The sequence below is a fragment of the Dreissena polymorpha genome, chromosome 16, assembly GCF_020536995.1.
Source record: "Dreissena polymorpha isolate Duluth1 chromosome 16, UMN_Dpol_1.0, whole genome shotgun sequence".
Lineage (NCBI taxonomy): Eukaryota > Metazoa > Mollusca > Bivalvia > Myida > Dreissenidae > Dreissena > Dreissena polymorpha.
Genome location: NC_068370.1, coordinates 8,152,940 through 8,168,579, shown reverse-complemented (window position 1 = coordinate 8,168,579; position 15,640 = coordinate 8,152,940).

Below are 15,640 nucleotides of genomic sequence, written 5' to 3'. Positions count from 1 at the left end.
ACAGACAAACAGACAGACAGACAGACAGACTTTTTTATTCAAGACTTGCACATTGTACATCGTCTAAACACATATATTTACAACTAATATGTCAACATGTTTTCATCAAATATGTATGAAATTAAGTCAGAATGTTATCTTGATGAAATCTGGGTTGGATTGTATTTGGGTCATTTGGGGTCAAAAACTAGGTCACTAGGTCAAATAATAGAAAAACGTTGTGTAGGCAATAGAGGTCACAGTTTTCATATATAATTCGATGAGAATGTTTATTTTGATGAAATCTGGGTTGGGATTGTATTTGGGTCATCTGGGGTCAAAAACTAGGTCACTAGGTCAAATGATAGAAAAACCTTGTGTAGACAATACAGGTCACAGTTTTCATCCAATCTTTATGAAATTTAACCGGAATGTTTATCTTGATGATATCTGGATTGGTGGTTTATTTAGTTCAAATAGGGTTAAAAACTAGGTCAAATCAACAACGACGGGTAAGACACCCCCGAACTCAGAGTTTCGGTTCGAGGGTGGGGAGGTGCTGATGTGTCACTCCTTAATGTGGCTTCCTGTGAACGCTTTGTTCTCAGGGAACGGTCCAAAGCCCGTGTAAACACAGATGGGGAAGAACACAATTTATGTGAGTAGGAATATAAACATACTAATGAAACATTTCCAATCGATGTTTACATTTAGCATTTGTTATGCGTTATTTTGCCATTTACAGGCGACTTTTCACCCAAGAAAAACTACATCGCAGTCAGCGCACCAGGTAAAAGGCCTGGTAAATGGCCCAAATATCAGCCTCAGCGTAGTTTCTTTTCCTGTTCTTCTTAACTTTAATTTTATTTGATATTGAAATATATGTATTATATATAATATGTTTTTTACACATTTTATATAAATTCATAGATATTTAACAAAATCGTATAATCTCGCTTTAAAATTATTGTTGTTAGTTTAAAAGTTATTTAGCAGTTTTAAAGTTGTTCTGTTGACTCAAGTTGATGGTGTTTCTCCAACTGATGAGTCCCGGAAACACGGTACGAGTCGACAAAACATTAACAGTAAGTAAAGTTTGTAACTTCTGGTCATAAGCATTATTTCAATATGACCTACTGTAAGAGAAAGACGTATGGGAACCTTTTTATGCCCTCAAAGGGTGGCATATAGTTTTTGAACTGTCTCTCTCTCTGTCAGTCTATCTGTCCGTCCGAAAACTTTAACATTGGTCAATATTTTTGCAAATTTGAAGATAGCAACTTGATATATGGCATGCATGTCTATCTCATGGACCTGCAAATTTTGACAGGTGAAATGTCAAGGTCATTCTTCAAGGTCAAAGATCAAATATATGGCTTCAAAGTGGTGCAGAAGGGGGCATTGTGTTTCTGACTAACACATCTTTTCTTATACCCTACTTAAAAGCAATTATTAATTAATGTAATTTTTGTGCTTCATCCAGAAGTTCACAAGTTTACTTTCTGTAATATTGGGCAGTCTGCAAAATTAACCCAAAGCCTGATTGCCAATGCGATGAAATCTCGGCACTAGCGATAGAAAAATTGAATATATATTGCCTGAATTGCAATGAAAAAAATTCAGAGCAAATAAACCAATTACATGTTATAATCAATTACGCATTCCAGGTGTAAATTCTTACAGTGACAACGCTTAATTACTTCCCTTAATTTTCTATCATTAGTCATATCCATTAGATATTATAGAGAGTGTAAAGTCTGGCTCGCCTATTTAAAAGTAATACTTTTGGTAAACTGAACTTGCATTCTACGCCGATAAATAAAATAATAGTGCGAGGGGTTTTATACATTAAGTAAAACGTTTAAATTTCTTTATTACAATAGCTTTGAAATAACGAAATAACCGTAACAGTGTTTATCATTCATATCATAAATAATGAAAATAATATTTCAAAATATTATATTGTAAAAATCTCTCAGTGTCAGATGTGATGGAATAAAAGTTTGAAACCTGGGATACTGATTAGTATGCAATCTTACCCCCCCCCCCCCCCCCCCCCCCCCCAATTGCAATTGATATATAACGACTGTTGATATTACTTTCATAATAATGTCACTGTAAATTATTTTTTCTGGACATGAAACTCTTCTGGCTATGACATTTTCAAAGATTCATAGCCACATTGGCTATGAAGACAAAAAACTTAGTTTTGCAGACTGATATTGGGACGAAACACACCAGACGTTCGGGTCCATAATTTTCAAAATCCTCAAATATGAAATAGTTAAAACGCAAATTTACTTAAGGTTTTCCAAAATTTAGCAATTATAAATGTTTAATCATGAATTTGGTAAGTGTCTGGGGTGTCTTGGAGAGTACTTTTTTGTCAATAAGATAATAGAGCCAATGTTAGCACTATTGGTTTTATTTTCCCTAAGTATTCACTGATGAAATTGAACACTTATCATAACTTATGGTTATAATAATAATATATTGTGTAGGTTGTTTAAAAAAAAGATATATACAGTCTAATAACCATATTAAGTCATTAGACATGTATTTCTTAAAAAAGAATGACATTATGTGTGTTCGCTGTAAAAATATTTTACAGAAAAAATCGACTTAAGCTCAATGTCACCCGAGTTGTTAAAGTGCATTTTGACGGTATTGCCCTTGACTTTTGCCCAATTTGTAACAATGCCCTATTTTGAGAGCCCATTCTGAATTAAGTTCATGTCAAAGGGAAAAGTTATGCCTAAATAAATGAATATTACGAAACTAAACATTGTTACACTGTCGCTAATTTTTTATATAATTTTTATGACACTTGATTGTTTATGGCTTTAAAAAGCTAGTGGTCCGGCCGAAATAACAACATCTGTAATTAAGTGGCCTAGGCTTAAATATAAACAATCTCTGCAATAAGTACTGTATAGTTGCAATCATCATTTGCACAGAAAAAAATCTCAAATTTATTTGAACTCCACACTCATTCCATCACGCGAAACCCTTAAGGTGTCGCAATACTGGTATGGAATGAGTGATGTATTGGACGTCATCATTGATGACGTTCATTCGAACGAATGATAAAGGGGGCTAAGTTTCATTAAGTTGAGGCATATAGCCGCGATTTGGGCTTCTTGAAAACTGGCCGAACACGTTTGCTGAAATTTGACATGTATATGGATCAGAATGCGATCTACCTGTTGGCGTAGGCGTTATACCTGGGAAAAATCTAGTTTTGGAGTATTTTGTGTTTAAATATTTTTTGTGGGAACGGGCACGCGCTCAAATAAACATTGTGACGTCACTTCACGAACAGCGCTAGAGATCCGCCATCTTGTAACGCGACAAAGAAACTCAGTGTTATTAATTCAATAAACACAGAAAAATATGATTGTGTTTAATAATCATTAATACAAATGTCTATATTTTGTGCAGTGGATGTTTATTCAGACAGATACGGCAGAATTATGTAAGTATCTTTGTGTACTTTACAGTAGATTTGATAGTGGTAAACAACTGCGTACCGGTAAAGTTCAATCTAGCCGATTTTACTACGCAAGAAATTTAAGTATCTCACTGGCAAAATGAGCTTGACACATAAACAACAACCGGATCCGATTTACATTCACATAATATTGTGGGAATCCGATGCAATGCAAATTACTAATGTTTGATAACGTTTGTTGAATTCGTTATATCAATATGCATTAACTTTCAAGGGGAATAATTTTAATTGAAATGTGCGATTCAATGACAGTGTTATATTGGGATAATAAGTCGTTTAGCCGTTATCATGATAAGTATTTAGTTTGTTGTGTTTCATTTTCATTAAAACATAGTTTTACTGTTTTATCCTTAAAGTAAAACAGTTCAGTAGTCATAATATCTTGAATTTTAAATATTGAAATAGATGTCGGATATTTCATATTTTCGGACGTTGCTACGTAAGCTAGTTGTCAATATAATTATTAATATACTGATTTACCTTTTACGCATACAGTTGTGCAACTGTTGTCTACGTAATGATACGCTATTTAATGTCTATAATGTCTTCCTGCCCCTGATGATAATAAGTCTTTAACTCAACAAACCCCAGCAATGTCAATGGTCTGTCAACATTAGAAAAATATTAGCTAAAGAAACTTCAGCGTACAATTTATATAGTATTGACATACCTGTACGCTGAAGCCAACCCTGTGTCGAAAGTCAACCAGAGTGGTAACATATTTATGTCACGCTATAAATCAAAGATTACTCATTTTCTTGGATACATTTCTACATATATTGATGAATGAATATAAATTACTGCACCGAGGAATATTTTAAGGTTCAAATGTTTCAAATGCATCTTACAATAGATGAAAATAACTCTCATCAGTCTGAAATTCACAATTTTGACACCATTGTCGCTTTGTCCAAGACTAGTTTTAATTTGGATACTTTCGAACGACCTTGACATTTTTTTGCTGAAATTGTAAACATCACTTTCGTTTTGTGAAATCTATTATTTGTGATTAACAACATAAGTCTGGTGGATTATAAAACTGATTTCAGTGTGAATCGGGTAGTTTTAAATATTTACTTTTAGTTTGTATTTACACTACAATTTTTTCACAAAACAAGCCAGAATATTCTAAAATACCGGGAAATGTCATTCTGAATTTGAAAACACTTGAGCACATGGTATGTTACTAAAAGTAGAAATACCATCATATGACCGTGAAATCTCGGGAGATTCGCATTTCAAGAAAGTCTGTCACATCGCTGTTTTTCTCCATTATGTAAGAGCAGAATAGATAAATTTTAAATGTTTAAGATAGTAGTTTGTGAAAGAATGTATCAGTTAAATGTGAAAAATGTCAATCTTTCCAATCAAGTGATTGATATGGGCCAATAACTGCATTTAAAAGCTGTTTTGGGCCGGTCTTTGTTAACTGTCCACTTTTGGGCATTTTCTGGTTGACTTTCCTAATGGGGTTGGTCCATAACTATAAAGTCGCGCCAGTCAAAAGTCATAAAAAGCGACATTTAAAGTTATGGTAGCCAGAATTAGAAAAATATGTACAACTGAGCAATCAATCATGACAGACTGATGTCTCAGGTTAGTGCAGTGATTTTTCCACCAGATTCTCACCAAGGTGATCCCGGTTGATTTCACCACAATTGAATATATGTCAGTACACAAATAAATTATACAGCAGGTAATGACAATCGATAAATGTCTTAGTTTTAATTTAATTGTTCGCACAAATTTGGACACTCTTTGTGTCTGAGATATGTTGGGTTAAATGACCTTTACAACAAAACATACATCTCTGAATCTGCGATACATTACAGTTAAAGTTTAACACATGTAAAATACCAGTATTCAGATCTGAAAATATCCTTAAAAACTCGTATGGTATGAAATACATATATCTTGTGACGTATTTTCATTTGAAATCTTGAATTTGATGACTGCTTGAATTTAATGACGACAAGTCGGACATGCAGTTAAATATTTTAATACGTCTATCGTGTGACATAATTTCATTTAAACTCTAGATTGTAACGACATTAGTCTGACGCGTGCGGCGTTATTTTGTTTAACAGTAAAACAAAAATTAAGTAGACTATCAAAAAAATACAAAAAGTGTACTTGTAAATAAAAACTCCTTCATTCCGTATAAAGATTGTACGTTACAGCAGAGCTCCAGATAACTTTTCTGAGTAATTTGGTTAATACCCACTACTTTTGAGTTCAATTGGGTATTTTCATATTCAATTGGGTACAAAAAAGTAGGTACCCACTACCGGGTACTTTAATTGACAATTGGGTACCTTTGTTTTAAAATTGGGTATGTTCATTGTCTTAAATTCTCACCTGCTTACCTGAATAAGCTGGTTGTAGTTCCACTCGTAATTGATTAGTTTCAGAGATTTTGTGTAATTATGTAGATGTATCCATAATATACAGTCTTGATTTTTAAAAAAAGTTCAACGATTTTTTCCACCAGTTTTCTTACAATGTAAGCACTGACAGCGATTGCCTCCGACATAATATCGTCAAGAATTAGTTTCACTATATTTTCCGCTTCTGATTTTGTGTTGCCTGCGGTTAAATATCTTAAAATTGAGTTTCTTTGTTCCTAGGATACGATGTTTCCATTTTTAAGGCCTCACGGTTTCGACATTTTCACAACAATAATACGTAGTCACAAAGACACTTTTTTCCGTACATATTATTGTGCTGAAGGTTATACTGAAAGCACTTGGACAAAGCGGAAAGAATCCGGGTATTTCTGACCAGGGTATTTCGGGACAAATTTACTCATTATGCAAAGGAAAAATATGATATGCGTAATCGGCAATTTCAATTGGGTTTCGGAACGCATGGTTTTATTTTTCTATGCGTAATCGGCAATTTTACATTGGGTATTTACACAAATGCGCACCTTATCTGTAGCTCTGTTACAGTAATCTGTGAAACAAAGTCATTAATAAAACAAAAAAATATGTTTGACCACAACGGTGGCTAATAATGTTTACGAAAAATACAAACAATATAGATTTATCTATTACATAACATGTTAGAATTTTATCATGCATTTATAATCACTCATAAAGAGATTTCAATAAACAGTTACATGCATAGACAGTTTTTTTAAGCCAGTGTCTTTTGAATTCAGAAAATAATCAAGATAAACCATAAAATTGGAAAAAAATAGATAGTAAACCATAAAATTGAGAAAAATGAGGCATTATTAATATGATTATAAATAACAGAATTACAATAATATTGTTTAAAAGTGCATGATTGAGTGCATTTTAAAATTTATATTATAAAATGCTGCTTGAATTTCTTTTTACCTTTCATATGTAAAAAAAGGAATATTATCTGCTAATGCAAAATATGCATAAGCTGGTTTATGGTCATTTCGTAGCAAAAGAGAAGAAAATAAGTGCATTAAATAAATGAATTCATATTTTTGTATCTGGAATAGTTGTACTTTAAATAGATCCTCCACCCTTTTATGGCCGAATAAGAGCTAAATTGCTTTCCGACTTGAAATGAAAAGGCATATTGGTTGATCGTGTAGCGTTTATTTGCAAAATTTGAGAGCCAATCGATAAAGCTTGTTGATGCCAAAACAGGTAATAATAATAATTTATTATCAGGTACATGTACACAAGCAAATAAGTATATTTAACCCTTTCAGTGCGGGAACCGAATTTTAAAGGCCTTTGAAAACAGTTTGGATCCAGATGAGACGCCACAGAACGTGGCGTCTCATCAGGATCCAAACTGTTTGCTATTCTGATAGTATTCTTTGAAAAAAAAATGAAGAAAATGCTGATTTTAGAAATTCAGCAGACAACATTTTAGCAGACGACAAATTTCCCAGCATGCAAAGGGTTATTAAGATGCTTAAGGTGTGGAAGACTCATAACCAGGTTTGGTGTCCCTCAAACCCTAAGCGTCTTGTAATTCCTTATGCAGTTTGTATAGATAGTGCCGCATCCTGACACGTAAAGCTTGTGCTTTGTTGGCAGCGTTAGTTGGCTGTTAACAGGTTCATTGTGGTTATCTCCAACATCAGTCTGTCCGTCTGTCCTAGCCACTATCTCCTACACCATAAGCACTAGAACCTTGAAACTTAAACACATGGTAGCTATGAGCATTATGTGCGACCCTGCACTATTTGGAATTTTGATCTGACCCCTGGGTCAAAAGTTAAAGGGGATGGGGTGGAGACGGGTCAGAGATTTTCACTCATTTTTAGCTCGACTAATATATATGAAATATATATAATGGAGCTATCCTGATCACGTCGGCGTTACCCTTAGCGTGCACATGTTAAAGTTTGTGTACTACCCCAAATATTTTCTTTGTCCTTTAACAAATTACTTTTATATTTTGCATACATGTACTTCTTTACCAACATGACCCTTATCTATAAACAAGAGCAGACAACTGTATCAAGCATTTTGACAGGATTATTGCCCCTTTTATACTAAGAATATGCATACACTGTCACTCCAATATAACGCGGATGACGGGGTCCAAGCCACGCAACAGCGTTATAAACGGAAAGCGTTATAAGTTTTGAGCTAATTTATTTAAGGGGCTATAAAAACAGGTAAAGTATAGCCTATAATATAGGTCTTGTGTATCTTCATGCTGTGTTGTCAACCGCAAATACATGCATGTAAACCGAATCGAGCGATAACAGTATAACTACCGCTTTTCTAATGTGCACATTTATCCGATAATCCAATATAATTACATCACTTACGAAAAAATAATGTTTAACATTTATGACAAGAAATATGTTCACGAACTTCGTAAACAAGTTCATATGCCTACGCCATTTTTCAGAAAAATTAGTACAGTGCATTATGGGACACAGCTTTCATTGGACGAGCGAATTTAAATTTATATTGAATGCAATACGAGGCAATACGATACATGTACAAAGAAATGTTTTATTGCGTCATACGCAGCATGTAAAAAACGTGCTTTCCGTGGACTTTCTGATAACTGGCAAAAATTTAATTGCATCTCTGTTAACTATTACACTGCGTTAGCATGTAAATAAATCGTCAGGATTTTTAACCAGGTTTTCCAAAGGAAAAAAATGGTTATTAGATTGGCGAATGCGGGCGGGCTGGCGGAACAAGCTTGTCCGGGCCATAACTATGTCGTTCATTGTCAGATTTTATAATCATTTGGCACATTTGTTCACCATCATTGGACGGTATGTCGCGAAATAATTACGTCGATATCTCCAAGGTCAAGGTCACACTTTGAGTTCAAAGGTCAAAAATGGCCATAAATGAGCTTGTCCTGGCCATAACTATGTCATTCATTGTGAGATTTTAAAATCATTTGGCACATTTGTTCACCATCATGGGACGGTGTGTCGCACAAAAGAATCACGTCAATATCTCCAATGTCAAGGTCGCCACGACTAAAAATAGATTTTTTTAAAAAACAAACTTATAAAGGGGGTTAATTTTGTTTGTTCATTTCAAAAGTTCAGTTTGACTTTTCTCCCTTTATCAGATTTTTTTTTTCACAATGAAAACCTGGTTTTGTGACAATTTTGTCCCTTGTTAAATGTATTTTTCGTATACGTACTGAAACATTAAACACACACAAAGATAACTTTATTTATCAAGCATGTGTAGCATATAATAAACAATAACACACTTACACAGCCATATTTTATACCAACGAAATACAATACACGATAAATACGGAACATAAACAGGTAATAGTTTTAAATAACTTTAATTTGATAATTATTCCGCTTGCACTTGCCTTATTGAAATTAGCGCATCGAACCGCTCTGATAGGGAATACATGTAATAAACACCGACTCGCTTGTTTTCACACCTTTATTGACATTACACAACAGATTAACACCATTTAGCTGTCGAGTGTCGTTTAACCTCTAATCGATTAAAATCAGTTAAACGGGCGGATAAAGCAATCAAGCTGTGATCGCCAGCTTCTTTGAATTTATGAAAATACATGAAGTTGCATAACATGGATTTGAATCAGAAATGGAAGGTTGGAGAAAAAAAGGGATCCAAGGATCCCCTGCGTTATATTGGACACAGCGTTATAACGGACCGCACTATATTGGAGTTAAAGTGTATTATTGATAAATCTATGTTAAAGTTTGCATACCACCTCAAATATTTTCTATGTCCTTTGACATATTGCTTTCATATTTTGCATACTTCATAACCAACATGATCCCAATCTATAAACAAGAGCAGACAACTGTATCAAGCATTTTGACAGAATTATTGCTCTTTTATACTTAGAATATGCATATTTTTGATAAATCTATGTTAAAGTTTGCATACCACCTCCAATATTTTCTATGTCCTTTGACATATTGCTTTCATATTTTGCATACTTCTTTACCAACATGATCCCAATCTATAAACAAGAGCAGAAAACTGTATCAAGCATTTGACAGACTTATTGGCATATTGCCCCTTTTATACTTAGATAATTGAACATTTTGCTTAAATTGCCATAACTTCTTTATATATGATCACATTTGATTCATACTTTGACAAAACAACACTTACCTGACATACCACAATGCACTGCACCCAAACTATCCCCCATGCCCCACCCAAGAATTCCCCCCCCCCCAAATTTTATTTTTATAATTATTTTTGAAACTTCATGTTTTAAATTACCACCAACCCACATAAACCACCCCTCTCCATGATGGCTTACATTAACCTGTCAAGCACTCGAAATCTCTTAAGACAATAGTTACGGTCAATCTCAACCATGCATGGCCGCATTACCAAACCTGGGGCGCCCCCTGGGTCAAACATGCGGCGTGGGAATACGCGTCGGCCTCTGCCGCACCATTCTTCACCAATTGACTTCAAATTAATACTAAAGATTTCTTATGACAACACAGTGTCTCGACCATCCATGTTCACATTACCCACCCCAGGGCCCCGCCCACTTTGGTGGTAAAGATCCCAAGCTATTTCAGCATAATTAAAATCCAAGCCATTTTTGTGGTCAAGACCCGAGCTTTCTCACCATAATTAAAATCCAAGCCAGTTTGGTGGCAGAGACCCCGAGCTATTTCAGCATAATTAAAATCCAAGTCAGGTTAGTGGTCAAGATCCTGAACTATTTCGGTATAATTAAAATCCAAGCCAGTTTGGTGGTCAATTTTTGTGGTAAAGACCCCGAGCTTTCTAACCATAATTAAAATCCAAGCCAGTTTGGTGGCGGATACCCTGTGCTATTTCAGCATATTTAAAATCCAAGTCAGTTTAGTGGTCAAGATCCTGAACTATTTTGGTATAATTAAAATCAAGGCCAGTTTGGTGGTCAAGAACCCGAGCTTTTTCACCATAATTAAAATCCTAGCCAGTTTCATGGCCGAGACCTCGAGCTATTTCCGCATATTTAAAATCCAAGCCAGTTTGGTGGTGAAGATCCTGAACTATTTTGGCATAATTAAAATCCAAGCCAGTTTGATGGTCAAGATCCTTAGCTATTTCAGCATAATTAAAATGCAAGCCAGTTTGGTGGTCAAGAACCCGAACTATGAGCATAATTCAAATCCAAGCCAGTTTGGTGGTAAAGATCCCAAGCTTTTTCAGCATAATAAAAATCCCAGCCAGTTTGGTGGTCAAGATCCTGAGCTATTTCAGCATAATTGAATTATAAGCCAGTTTGGTGGTCATGACCCCGAGTTATTTCAGCATAATTAAAATCCAAGCCGTTTTGGTGGTCAAGACCCCAAGCTATTTTAGCATATATTTTTTTGGCATAATTTTTTCTTACCCAATTGTTTTCGTACACACATTTTTTTGTACCCATTTTTTTCTGTTTTTTTACTGAATAATGCCCCCTTTTATAGTTAGAAAATTGAAAATTTGGTTAAGTTTTGTGTTCAGGTCTACTCTTATCCTATTTGTGTTAAGGTCTACTCTTATCCTAAAGTATCAAAGCTGTATCGTCTACTTAATGTTATAAGTCATGTAACTGACATTTTTAAACATTTTATTTCTTTCCCATTTTTGTTTTTTTATTAAGGCGACATACATCAACTGTTTAATAATAATTATTAAGTCTACCTTTTTGGTAAAAATAATGTTTTTTAACTAAATTTTCAAAATGGACATTACGGACACATGTCATTTGCTGAATGTAAAAAGTAGCATAACTGATATTTAGTTAAATTTTCAGGAGAAGGAAAAAACTGCTTTATTGAAATAAAATAGGGATACTAACAGAGTAAAACAAACACATGGGATATTTTCAGATTTGAATACTGGTATTTTACGCATATTTAGGCAGTTCTGTGTACCAAGGATAAATACAATACTTAAACATTCATGTACAATGCACAATACTAAAAACCTTAATTGTAACTGTAATGTATTTCAGATTCGGAGATGTCTGTGTTGTTTCTAAGGTCATGTGAAAAATTAAGTTTATATGTTTATAGGTTTAAAATTGCAAATTGTCCTCTTACTTGCCCTTGTATTTCAAGATAGAATACTTTCCTTCCCAGAGGAAAGAGATCTGGGTTTGAATCCCAGTTGGGGCTTCAGAGGATGATTCATTTTAAGAAAAATAAATATACTTGCTTTACTTTGTCTCTAACTTAACCAAATAACTCTGACAATGCCTTTACAAGTATGCAGTTTTTGATAATTCAATTATGCAAGAAACATGTATAATTTTAGGGTAGACTAAGACAGCAAACTAAGAATGGGCATCCATTTTAGTTTTTTTAAGTCAAAACAACAATAAATGCATATAGGAACACATATTTAAATTAAAAATGCAACAATCAGAGGACATAATCAATTAAATAGTAAATGACTACTTTAAATATTTTTGAGCACTGTTTGTTTTTCAGAGATTTGTGAATATGCCGTTTAATGTTCTTCCCATTGAACTAATGCAATATGTGCTATGGAACTGGAATCATATAGTGTTGGAAAGCTGATGTTTCACGTCCAGAGGGTCCTTGCTTCCTGAAAGCTGAAAATTGTATATGATCTCCCCACTCATTCCATCCCGCGAAACCCTTAAGGTGTCGCAAGTCTAGTATGGAATGAGTGATGTATTGGACGTCATCATTGATGACGTTCAATCGAACGAATGATAAAGGGGGCTAAGTTTCGTTAAGTTGAGGCATATAGCCGCGATTTGAGTTTCTTGAAAACTGGCCCAGCACGTTTGCTGAAATTTTGACATGTATATGGACAAGAATGCGATCTACCTGTTGGCGTAGGCGTTATACCTGGCAAAAATCAAGTTTTCGAGTATTTTGTGTTTAAATACTTTTATGGGAAAGGGCACGCGCACAGATAAACATTGTGACGTCACTTCACAAACAGCGTTAGACATCCGCCATCTTGTAACGCGACAACGAAACTCAGTGTTATTAATTCAATAAACACAGAAAATATGATTGTGTTTAATTATCATTAATACAAATGTCTATATTTTGTGCAGCGGATGTTTATTCAGACGGATACGACAGAATTACGTAAGTATCATTGTGTACTTTACAGTAGATTTTACTACGGAAGAAATTTATTATATCTCACTCAGTCACTGACGAAATGAGCTTGACACATAAACAACAACCGGATCGGATTTACATCCACATAATATTGTGCGAATCCGATGCAATTCAAATTACTAATGTTTGATAACGTTTGATGAATTCGTTATGTCAATATGCATTAACTTTCAAGGGGAATAATTATAATTGAAATGTGCGATTCAATGACAGTGTTATATTGGGATAATTAGTCGTTAAGCCGTAACAGATAAGTATTTAGTTTGTTGTGTTTCATTTTCAACATAGTTTTACCGTTTTTTCCTTAAAGTAAAACAGTTCAGTCGTCATTATATCTTGAATTTTAAATATTGAAATACATGTCGGATATTTCATATTTTCGGACGTTGCTACGTAAGCTAGTTGTCAACATAATTATTAAGATACATATTTACCTTTTACCATACAGTTGTGCAGCTGTTGTCTACTTAATGACGCGCTGTTTAATGTCTATAATGTTTTTCTGCCCGTGATGATAATAAGTCTTTAAATCAACAAACCCCAGCAATGTGAATGGTCTGTCAACATTAGAAAAATATTAGCTAAAGAAAGTTCAGCGTACAATTTATATGGTATTGACATACCTGTACTCTGAAGCCAACTCTGTATCGAAAGTCAACCAGAGTCGTAACATATTTATGTCACGCTATAAATCAAAGAATACTAATTTTCTTGGATACATTTCTACATATATTGGTGGATGAATATAAATTACTGCATCGAGGAATATTTTAAGGTTTAAATGTTTCAAATGCATCTAACAATAGATGAAAATAACTCTCATCAGTCTGAAATTCACAATTTTGAAGCCATTGTCGCTTTGTCCAAGACTAGTTTTCATTTGGATACTGTCGGATCATCCTTGACATCTTTTGCTGATATTGTAAACATTACCTTTGTTTTCTGAAATCTATTATTTGTGATTAACAACATATGTCTGGTGGATTATAAAACTGATTTCAGTGTGAATCGGGTAGTTTTAAATATTTACTTTGAGTTTGTATTTACACTACAATTTGTTCACAAAACAAGCCAGAATATTCTAAAATACCGGGAAATGTCATTCTGAATTTGAAAACACTTGAGCACATGGTATACAAATATACAAATACAAATTTTATTTTAAGTCGGTTTGTACATAACAAGTATAGCATTAGCGATGTATCGCTATTGACCGACATATGGTATGCTACTAAAAGTAGAAATACCGTGAAATCTACTAAAAGTAGAAATACCGTGAAATCTCGGGAGATTCGCATTTCAAGAAAGTCTGTCACATCGCTGTTTTTCTCGATATGTAAGAGCAGAATAGATAAATTTTAAATGTTTAAGATAGTATTTTGTGAAAGAATGTATTGGTTAAATGTGAAAAATGTCAATCTTTCCAATCAAGTGATTGATTTGGGCCAATAACTGCATTTTAAAGCTGTTTTGGACCGGTCTTTGTTAACTGTCAACTTTTTGGGATTTTGTGGTTGACTTTCCTAATGGGGTTGGTCCATAAATATAAAGTCGCGCCAGTCAAAAATCATAAAAAGCAACATTTAAAGTTATGGTAGCCAGAATTAGAAAAATATGTACAACTGATCAATATCAATCATGACAGACTGATGTCTCAGGTAAGTGCAGTGATTTTTCCACCAGATTCTCACAAAGGTGATCCCGGTTGATTTCTCCACAATTGAATATATGTCAGTGCACAAATAAATTATACAGCAGGTAATGACAATCGATAAATGTCTTAGTTTTAATTTAATTGTTTGCACAAATTTGGACCCTCTTTGTGTCTGGGATCTGTTGGGTTAAATGACTTTTACAACAAAACATACATCTCTGAATCTGCGATACATTACAGTTAAAGTTTAAGACATGTAAAATACCAGTATTCAGATCTGAAAATATCCAAAAAAACTCTTATGGTATGAAATACATATATCTTGTGACGTATTTTCATTTAAAATCTTGAATTTAATGACGACTTGAATGTAATGACGACAAGTCGGACATGCAGTTGTTCAATATTTTAATACGTATATCGTGTGACATAATTTCATTTAAACTCTAGATTTTAACGACATTAGTCTGACGCGTTATTTTATTTAACAGTAAAAAAAAAATAAGTAGACTATCAAAAGAATACAAAAAGTGTACTTGTAAATAAAGACTCCTTCATTCCATATAAAGATTGTAAGTTACAGCAGAGCTCCAGATAACTTTTCTGAGTAATTGGGTTAATACCCACTACTTATGAGTTCAATTGGGTATTTTCATATTCAATTGGGTACAAAAAAGTCGGTACCCACTACTTTAATTGACAATTGGGTACTTTTGTTTTAAAATTAGGTATGTTCATTGTCTTAAATTCTCACCTGCTTACCTGAATAAGCTGGTTAAAGTTCCACTCTTAATTGATTAGTTTCAGAGATTTTGTGTAATTATGTAGATGTATCCATAATATACAGTCTTGATTTAAAAAAAAGTTCAACGATTTTTTCCACCAGTTTTCTTACAATGAGATCACTGACCGCGATTGCCTCCGA